Source organism: Mustela nigripes, chromosome 3 (genome assembly GCF_022355385.1).
Source record: "Mustela nigripes isolate SB6536 chromosome 3, MUSNIG.SB6536, whole genome shotgun sequence".
In the NCBI taxonomy this organism is placed as follows: Eukaryota; Metazoa; Chordata; class Mammalia; order Carnivora; family Mustelidae; genus Mustela; species Mustela nigripes.
The window spans coordinates 80,587,313-80,598,033 of NC_081559.1; the positions used below are offsets into that span (position 1 = coordinate 80,587,313).

Here is a 10,721-nt window from a genome sequence, read left to right on the forward strand (position 1 = left end):
ATACTACACACCAAGATTGACTGATGAGCCCTAGGATGAAGAGCAACACCATTGGCCCCCTCTAACAAAGCGTAAAACCAAGATTTCACAGATTTAAGGTGATCCACATGTAATTCATTTGCTCCTTTAGGCAGTTAATTTGAGTGGAGGACCACGTATAGAGAATGCAATGTTCCATCCACAATGTCATGTGTGTGTGAGAAATCTTTCCCATAGTTCGAAGGGGAAAAAAAGAGAAAGTCAATAGGCACAGACCCACAAGCAATATAACAGGTGTGACTTTAAGTAACAATTATAAATATGTTAAAAATTCAAGAAAAACATCGAAATTATGGACATTTCAGAAGAGACTGGAAATTAATAAAAGACAAGTGGAAATTCCATTACTAAAAAATGCAGTATCTGAAGTCAGAAACTCATTGGAGGGGGATACAAAGTAGATCAAGAAAAGGAAGAACTTGTGAATTTCGAGAGCAATAGATGCATCTAAACTGAAGCACCACACGGGGGTGGGGCAGGGGCTAGTGGTGTAGATTACAAAATAAATGGCCTCAGTGACACTGGGTCAATATGGAGACAGACTAACGTGAAATAAAAAAGTTGTCAAATTTGGTAAAATGTAGCTACCACACAGTTGTGGAAGCTCAGTGAACCCTAAACATGACAATCACAAAAACGCTATCTATGTGCATCATGGTCCAACAGCTAAAAACTGCAAGTTAAAAAGGGTTCACCTGGGGCACCTGGGTGGCTCAGTTGGTTAAGCAACGGCCTTCAGCTCAGGTCGTGATCCTGGAGTCCCGGGACCGAGTCCCACATCAGGCTCCCTGATTGGTGGGGAGTCTGCTTTTCCCTCTGACCCTCCCCCTTCTCAGGCTCTCTCTCTCTCTCTCTCAAATAAATAAATAAAATCTTAAAGAAAGAAAGGGTTTACCTCACCCCTACATACTGGTAATGATGCCCAGAGTTCATTTTTTGTCCAAATTCGTAATGGCAGGATTTGAACTGAAGCTTATATATTCAAATTCTTAGTTCCATGTGCTTTCAGCTGTGCAAGACTGCCTACATTCCTAGTGACCCTTTATATAAAATTGATTTGGTACTATCTAGTGGATAACTCACTTTCTGAACTGTTCTGAACTGCCTAGAGTTACGTGGTTTAATTTCCTTTTGCACCCTGGTTCACTTCCCTTGTCAGCTTTATTTCCTGAAAAGTAACAAATACATTAATTGGTGGTGTTTTAATAAAAGGAGCATTTAGATTTTGAACTTGAACTTTATACAGTAATTTACCCTCATGGTATTAAAAAAATTATTCAAAGTAACTAATTTTAACTTCTATATCACTTTTCAGATATTAGAGTATCAAAATGGAAGCTTTTAGGGATTACTTTTTAGCCAGTTTTGTATTCAGAATATTAATTAATGACTACAGGGTTATTCACAAAAAGTATTAAATGATATATACTAGTAGTACTTAATTTGGAGAATTATGCTCTCCACCTGAATAATAGAAATTATTTTTGATCTTGTGTAAGATACATGGTAAATTTCCCATGGGAGACAAGAAATTTGGTATCTTTTTATTTTTTAATTTTTTATAAACATATAATGTATTTTTATCCCCAGGGGTACAGATCTGTGAATCGCCAGATTTACACACTTCACAGCACTCACCATAGCACATACCCTCCCCAATGTCCATAACCCCACCCCCCTCTCCCAACCCCTGTTCCCCCAGCAACCCTCAGTCTGTTTTGTGAGATTAAGAGTCACTTATGGTTTGTCTCCCTCCCAATCCCATCTTGTTTCATTGATTCTTCTCCTACCCCCTTAATCCCCCATGTTGCATCTCCACTTCCTCATATCAGGGAGATCATATGATAGTTGTCTTTCTCTGATTAACTTATTTCGCTAAGCATGATACCCTCTAGTTCCATCCACGTCGTCACAAATGGCAAGATTTCATTTCTTTTGATGGCTGCATAGTATTCCATTGTGTATATATACCACATCTTCTTGATCCATTCATCTGTTGATGGACATCTAGGTTTTTTCCATAGTTTGGCTATTGTGGACATTGCTGCTATAAACATTCGGGTGCACGTGCCCCTTCGGATCACTACGTTTGTATCTTTAGGGTAAATACCCAGTAGTGCAATTGCTGGGTCATAGGGTAGTTCTATTTTCAACAATTTGAGCAATCTCCATGCTGTTTTCCAGAGTGGTTGCACCAGCTTGCATTCCCACCAACAGTGTAGGAGGGTTCCCCTTTCTCCACATCCTCGCTAGCATCTGTCATTTCCTGACTTGTCAATTTTAGCCATTCTGACTGGTGTGAGGTGATATCTCATTGTGGTTTTGATTTGTATTTCCCTGATGCTGAGTGATATGGAGCATTTTAAGAAAGTTGGTATCTTATAAATTTTCTCATCTTTGAACAGTGCAGTTCAAAGTTGAGATTATAAGTGACATAAGCACTTTCAAAATTCAGAGATATTATCACCTGACAGACAAGTGAATCATTTTGAATTTGTCAGCATACTTTAGTGAGGAAATGAAAGGGAAGACTTTATTAAAGAATAATGAGTTTCCACTTTCTTAGTAATACCAGTGTTGACTTTATCTAAAACCTTTAATACTAAACCAAAGCCAAGCATTTCACCACTGTGTGGTATTAAATTACTGGCACAAATTGAAACTCAAGGGTTTTTCTTCAATCATCCCACAGGTACTCAGTGATTCCTAAGTAACAGAGATGACATAGTGGTAATTAAGTTCACCTTATTCCCACTGGAAAGCTCTAGCCTCCCAAGGGAACACTAAAGCAGCTGCAGTGGAGCAGTGGTTCAGTAACAGCCCCGAGAATGTGGTTTGCCCACCATACAGAGATGGGCTCTTCTTCTCACCTCTAATATTCCAAATTCAGTTCTTCACCTTACCCACTCCACATCCTCTCCTAGGTCCATTCAATTTTGGTCATCGGATGAGCCTCATTATTTTATCACACAATCTAGATATGTTGAGAATTTTGCAAATCATCAAGTCCTGGTTTCCTGAATTCTCTTTTTATAAATTTATACTTGCTTAATGAATTTATATAATTAAGGACAAGAAACACAAGAGTGGGGTTGGAGGGCTTGTACATGGATGGTTACCTGAAATGCCACAGATGAGATTGCCCACTCTTTGACATATGGCACGTAACCCAGGTATTCTGACGGTAATCTTAATGATTTACAATGCCTGTCACCTGAGAAGGCTCTAAACCTGAGTATTAGTAACTGTTTGAATCACATGATCCATTTTGGCTAATAATCCTAAACTGTCTTTATCCCCAGGAATGTGGGTAGCCCTATCTGGTTAAATAATTCTTGTTCTAAAAAATACAAATATCATCCTTGCTCAGTCCTCTTCAATAGTGGGTGGTCCTTTGGCTTTCAAACTCAAATGAAATGGTTCAATATCAAATGAAAAGAGCAGTATTGCAGGAATAGTCATAATTTAAGGAATAGTTGATCACTGACTATTCAAAAATCGTATTTCTGAAAAAGGTAAAAGTTCTCACAACAATTTGTTTGAAAAGGATTCTGTCTTCTCCCTTACATCGTTCATTCTGGCTAGTCTTTTGTCGTGGCTATGTCATGGTGGGGTCTCTGAAGACACACTGTACAGAGACTACCAGTGAACATACTGCTCCTTTCTCTGTTCCATGAACTCCTTGTTGGCCTCGGCCACACTGAGCTCTGGCCTGGGGTCACTGGGGGCATTACCTTCAACTTCTTCCTATGTCCATGTCCAGCTTTGGGGATAGTCGTTTGAGGAGTAACTGTAGCTGCTGTTGCCTGTGTTCTAGTCATAACTCCACTAGGCATGGTAGTCTGGTACTGCTGGAAACACTGGTTTTAGCTACAAATGGACAACTGATTATATTTCACTGGCTTCACATAGCTCCCTTTAGTGACTGCTGCACTCAGAAGCACTGGTTTGGACCCCAGTCCCACTGTTCCCTGGCATCCTGTCGGGGTTTGCTTCTGTACAAGTTCATCCATGAACTCCATAAAACCAAAACCCTTAGACATAACCTGTCTGATTCAAAACCACATTGTCTCTTCAACAGGACAGGCGGATGCTGGCGATCAGCCATACCACATACCACTATCCCCCTCAACCCCACCCCAAAATGGGAGTACCCAGGGCTATTATCTGGTTATTTCTGTAAGTGGCAGAGTTTAGTTTAAAATGTTTTGCAGGTGTGTCTCCTAGAATACGTTTCCCATTAGTTTCATGCAAACTTTTTTCAGCTGTGACCAAATCTATGCGTTCTACAGAGCAATAGCCAGCTGGGATGCCAGCGAGGCTATCTACTTACTTTATTCTTATTTTTCAAGACTGTTTTGGCTATATGGGGTCCCATGCAACTCCATGTGAATTTTAGAATCAGTTTGTCAACTTCTACAAAGAAGTCATCTCAGATTCTGGTAAGGATTGTGTTCATTCTGTAGATGAATTTGGTTTCTTTCTTTCTTGTTTCTTTTTTTTTTTTAAATAAGGTATAATTGACATTTATATTATATTAGTTCCAGGTGTACAACATAATGACTGGACACTTGTATATATTGCAAAATGATCATCATACTAAGTCTAGTAAACATCTGTCAGCATGCATTGTTATTATAATGTATATTTTATAAACATATTTATAAATTTTATAAATATTTAAGGACTCTTAGTAACTTTAAATATGCTATACAGTATTTCATTATCATCACCATGCTGTACATTATACCCCCATAACTTATTTATTTTACAACTGGAAATGGTAACTTTGGGCCCTTCTCACCTACTTCTCCCACACTCCGCCCCCTGCCTGTGGCAACCACTTATCCATTCTCTGTATCTATAGGCTTGGTTTGTTTTTATTTAGTTTCACATAACAAATGAGATCATAAGGTATTTCTTTCTCTGTCTTATTTCATTTAGCTTGACACCCTCAAAATCCATCCATGTTGTCACTAATTATAAGATTTCATTCTTTCTTATGGTTAAATAGTATTCGTGTGTGTGTGTGTGTGTGTGTGTGTGTGTGAGAGACACATTTTCTTTGTCACTGAAGAACACTTATGTTGTTTCCATATCTTAGCTATTGAAAAGATGCTGCACAGAACGTAGAAGTGCAGTTATCTTTTTGAATTAGTGTTCTCATTTTCTTTGGATAAATGTCCAGAAGAAGAATTGCTGAATTGTTGGATAGTTCTATTTTTTAGATTTAGAAGACCCTCCATACTGTTTTCCAGAGTGGCTATACCAGTTTACTTCTCCACCAACAGTGCACAAGGGTTCCCTTTTCTCCATATCCTGCCAACACTTGTTATTTCTTGGGTGTGAGGTAAGATCTCTTTGAGGTTTTGATTTGCGTTTCCCTGATGATGAGTGATGTTGAGCCTCTTTTCATGTACCTGTTGGCCAATGATGTGTCTTCTTTGGAAAATGTCTATTCAAATCTTCTACCCACTTTTTAATCATATTGTTTGAGTTTTTTCCTATTTATTTGTGTGTGTTCTCTATATATTTTGATATTAACCCCTTATCGGATATATTATTTACAAATATTTTCTCCCATTCCATAGATTCCCTTTTCATTTTGCTGATGGTTTCCTTTCCTGTGCAGAAGCTTTTTAGTTTGATGCACTCACACTTCTTTATTTTTGCTTTTTTGCCACTGTTGAGATGCATGTCTAGGAGTTTATTGCCTGTGTTTTCTTCTCAGAGTTTTATAGTCTTAAGCCTTACATCAAATCTTCAATCCAGGGGCGCCTGGGTGACTCAGTGGGTTAAAGCCTCTGCCTTTGTCTCAGGTCATGATCTCAGGGTCCTGGGAACAAGGACACCCAGTATGGGGCTCTACATCACAACCCTGAGATCAAGAGTCACATATTCCACCAACTGAGCCAGCCAGTTACCCCTCATGTCTATAATCTGTTTTGAGCTAATTTTTGTATATGGTGTCAAATAGTAGTCGTTTCATTCTTTTGCATGTGGCTCCTCAGTTTTTCCAACACGATTTACTAAAGAGACTGTCCTTTCCCCAGTGTATGTTCTTGTCTCTTTTTCATAAGTTAATTGTCAATTTTTGTATGGTCTATTTCTGGGCTCTCTATTTTATTTGTCCATTTTAAAATTGGATTATTTGTTTTCTTGCTATTGAGTTGTCTAACTTCCTTATGTATTTTGGATATTAACCCTTCATAAGATGTGTGGTTTGCAAATATTTTCTCCTATTCGATGGGTTGTCTCTTCACTCTGGTAATTGTTTTCTTTGTTGTGAAGGTTTTTGGTTTGGTGTAATCTCATTTGTTTTTTGCTTCTAATGCTGGTGCTTTGGTGTCATGTCCAAAAACATCACTGAGAAGAGGGGTATCAAGAAGTTTTCCCCCATGTTTCCTTCCAGTAGTTTTATAGTTTGGGGTAGTGCAGTTAAGTCTTTAACACATTTTGGATTTTATTTATTTGTTTGAAAGAGAGGACGAGAGAGAGCATGAATGGTGGGAAGGGGCAGAGGGAGAAGAAGTAGATTCCCACTGAGAAGGAAGCCTAACTCAGGGCTGGACTCCAGGACCTCGAGATCATGACCTGAGCTGAAGGCAGCCTCTTAATTGACTGAGTCACCCACATGCCCGTCTTTAACCCATTTTGAGTTGATATTTTGTTTATAGAGTTCTCAATAGGGTTTGATTTCATTATTCTGTATGTGGCTAACTGGTTTTCCCAATAGCATTTATTGAAGAAACTCTCCTTCTCATTGTGTGTTCTTGGTAACTTGCTAAAGATCAATTGACCATAAATGTTTGGATTTATTTCTGGGCTCTTCATTCTGTTCCATTTGCCCAGTGTCTGTTTTTACACCATACTGTTCTGACTTCTCCGGCTTTAGAGCGTATTTTGAAATCGGGTAGTATAATGTCTCCAGGACTTTTTCTTTTCCCCTCAAGATTGTTTTGGCTAATTCACATTCCTTTGGAGTTCCAGATGAATTATAGGATTTTTAAAACTTCTATGAAAAATGCCACTAGAATTTTGATAGATATTTTACTGAATCTATAGATGGCTATAGGGGACTAAGGACATTAAAACAATATTAATTTTTTTTCATCCATGAACAATGGATATCTATCCATCATTTTTGTGTCCCCCATCTAAGGGTTCCCAATCTTGAGGACATGAGGGCCAGGCCTCTGGGGATGGAAGCCTGAAAACCCAACCTTGGGTTAAGGTTAAGGACTCGGGGTATGGCAGGCCCGATCTGCTGGTGGTGAGGTGGCATCCCCGGGGGGCTAAGTGGAGGGCAGGGTCAGATGGGGAGTCAGGATCTGGTTTTGTGGTTAGGCTCGCTGCTGAACTTATGGGTGTCCTCAGGGGACATGAATATTTCTCCTGCTCTGAGGGTTTTTCGCATCTCCAAATGTCACAGTTTCCTCTTGGGTGGCAGGCCAACTCCTGGGGTGTGGCTTAAAGGTCCCCAACCTGGAGGGCCTGGAGGTCAGGTCTCAGGGGGTGGAAGCCTGAAAACCCTAACCCTAGGGTTAGGGTTAGGGCCTAGGGGCATGGCAGGCCTGAACTGCCAGCGCTGAGGCGGCTGCCCAGGGGGCGGAAGAGAGGGCGGTGCTGGCCGGCATTCTAAGGTGACTCAGTCCACCCTTGCACCTGGCCTTTAGAGCACTTTCTTACAGGGTTCAGACCTCCACCACTCCAGAACTCGGGCCACACGCAGACGGCGCTCCTGAAAGCCCCTGCCACCAGAAGCGAGCTCAGCAGAGGTCTCAGGCCAACTCTCACAAGCTTTCTGCCAAAATTGATATCATTTGGGCAAACTCCTGAGAATTGGCCAGCGTTGTGTGGCGATTCTGATAGGTGTTAGGCACTCTTTCTTTCTAGGTGCGTGTGACCTAGAAAATCCAACCTTGGGTTTTGTGACCACAGGCTGGCCCTCTGTGACCGCAGGCTGGCCCACGCAGCTCCCCTGAGGACCCTGCTGAGGCGAGTTCCTAGGCAGCAAGAGTTGAGGAAGGGGGTCAGGCTGAGCATCAGGCTGTGTTTGTGGCCCCAGGGGGTGCCCAAGGTGGGGGTGGCCTCAGGGTGGCATGCAGATTTCTCTCAGGCTGAGGGCTGTGCATGGCTCCAAAGGGCACAGCTTCCTCCTGGGTGGCAGGTGAACTCCTGAGGTATGGTTCAGGGGTCCTCAATTTGGAGGCTTGGGGACCAGGTCTCTGGGGACAGAAGTCTGTAAATTCAACCTAGGGTTAGGGTTAGGGCTTAGGGCCATGACAGGCCCATTCTGTCAGTGCTGAAGCAGGATCCCAGGGGCGCTGGGTGGAAGGCGGTTTTCAGATGGAGAGTCAGGCCTGGGTTTATAGCGGGGGGCTACAAAAGGCAGGGTGGCCTCAAGGGGCAAGCAGGTTTCTCCTGCGCTGAGGGATCTGTGTAGTTCTAAATGGCATGGTTTCTGCTGGTGGCAGGCAGACTCTTGGGTGTGACTCAGGGGTACTCAACCTGGAGGGCTTGGGGACCAGGACTTCTGGATGGAAACCTGAAAACCAAACCTAGGGTTAAGGTTAGGGCCTAGGGGGATAGGAGGCCTGATCTGCAGTACTGAGGTGGAATCCTCAGGAGGCAGAGTGGAGGGCATGGGACAGAAAGGGCGTAAGGCTATGGGTTTGTAGCCAGTGTGTCCACTGAAGTTGGGGGTGTTGTCAGGGGGGCATACAAGTTTCTCCTGTAATGAGGTTGAGCGCAACTCCAGATGGCCCGGTTTCCTCCTGGGTGGCAGGCAGATTCCTGGAGTGTAGCTCAGAGGTCCCCAACCTGGAGGGCTTGTGGGTCAGGATTCTGGGGACGGTAGCCTAAAACCCAAGCAAGGGTTAGGGCTATTGCCTAGAGGCATGGCAGGCCTGGATATGCCGATACTGTGGCGGTATCCCTGGGGGGCTGAGTGGATGGCAGGAGTCAGACGGGGTGTCAGGGTCCAGATTTAGAGTCAGGGTGTCCGCCAAAGTTGGGGTTGTCCTCTGGGGGCATGCAGGTTTCTCCCTCGCTGAAGGTTTTGTGCAGCTCCAAATGGCATGGTTTCCTCCTGGGTGCCAGGCAGAGTCCGGAGGTGTGGTTCAGAGGTCCCCAAACTTGAGGGCTTGGGTGTCAGGTATCAGGGGATGGAAGCCTTAAAACCCAAGCTAGGTTTAGGATTAGTGACTAGGGCATGTCAGGTCCGTTCTGTTGGTGCTGATGTGGGATGCCAGGAGTGCTGAGTGGAGGGAGGGTTTCAAATGGGGTGTCAGGCCTGCGTTTATAGCCGGGGGACAGCTGAAGGTGGGGGTGCCTCAGGGGTGCATGCAGGTTTTTCCTGCACTGAGGGATCTCCGCAGCTCTGAATGGCAGAGTTTCTTCCTGTGTGGCAGGCAAACTCCAGGGGTGTGACTCAGGGGCCCTCAATCTGGAGGGCTTGGGTAATAAGCCTCAGGGGATGGAAGCCTGAAAACCCAATCTAGGGTTAGGGTTAGGGCCTAGGGGCATAACAGGTCTGATCTGCCAGTGTTGAGGCAGGATCCCCAGGGGGCTGATTTGAGGGTATAGTTCAGACAGAGCATCAGGCGCTGGGTTTGTAGCCAGTACATCTGCTGAAGTTGGGGGTGTCCTCATGGGACATGCAGATTTCTCCCTCATTGAGGGTTCTGCACAGCTCCAAATGGCATGGTTTCTTCTTATTTGGCAGGTGGACTCCCGGGTGTGATTCAGGGGTCCTCAATCTAGAGGGCTTGGGGAGGCATCTGAGGACAGAAGCCACAAAACCCAACCCAGGGTTAGGGTTAGGGCCTAAGGGCATAGCAGACCCAATCTACCAGTGCTGAGGCAGAATTCCAGGGGGGCGAGTGGAGGGAGTGGTTCAGAAAGGGCGTCAGGCTCTGGGGTTGTAGCCAGTGTGTCCACCGAGTTGGGGGTGTCCTCAAGGGCACATGCTGGTTTCTCCTGTGCTGAGGGTTATGTGCATCTTCAAAGGGCATGGTTTCCTCCTGGGTGGCATGTGGAGTCTTTGCTGTGGCTCAGAGGTCCCCAGTCTGGAGGGCTTGCGGCCAGGCTTCTGGGACTAAAGCCTGAACCAACTTAGGGTTATGGTTAAGACCTAGGGGCGTGGGAGGCCCAATCTGCTGGTGCTGAGGTGGGATCCTGGGGTGGCTGAGTGGAGGGCGCTTGTCTCACAGGGCATCGGGGTCTGGATTTAGAGCCAGGGTGTCACCGAAGTTGGGGGTCTCCTCGGAGGTCATGCAGGTTTCTCCCTTGCTGTGGGTTTTGTGCATCTCTAGGAGGCACGATTTCTTCCTGGGTGACAAGTGGAGTCCTGGGATGTGGCTCAGAGGTCCCCAAACTAGAGGGCCTGGGGTCAGGTCTCAACGGATGGAAGTCTGAAAACCCAACCCAGGGTTAGCGTTAGGGTCTAGGGGCATAGCAGTCCAGATCTGCCAGCCCTGAGGTGGGCTCCCCTGGGGGCTAGTCGGAGGGCATGTTGGTCGGCATTTGAGGCGATCTGGGCCCTGTGTGGGCTGGTGTTTAGGTTGCTTTCTCACAGGGCTTTGGCCTGCAACCACTCTGGACCACGGGCCAGGTCCAGTCGACTCCCCTGAAGGACCTACCACTGGAAGTGAGATTGCTGCTGGTTCTGGCCAATTCTC

The 10,721-nt window shown here is 44.7% G+C and overlaps 1 pseudogene; it reads right to left on the reverse strand.

The window, feature by feature from the left end:
• Positions 1-3,678: 3,678 nt before the first annotated feature.
• On the reverse strand, positions 3,679-10,349 carry LOC132014497 (tRNA selenocysteine 1-associated protein 1-like; annotated as a pseudogene).
• Between the last annotated feature and the right edge of the window lie 372 nt (positions 10,350-10,721).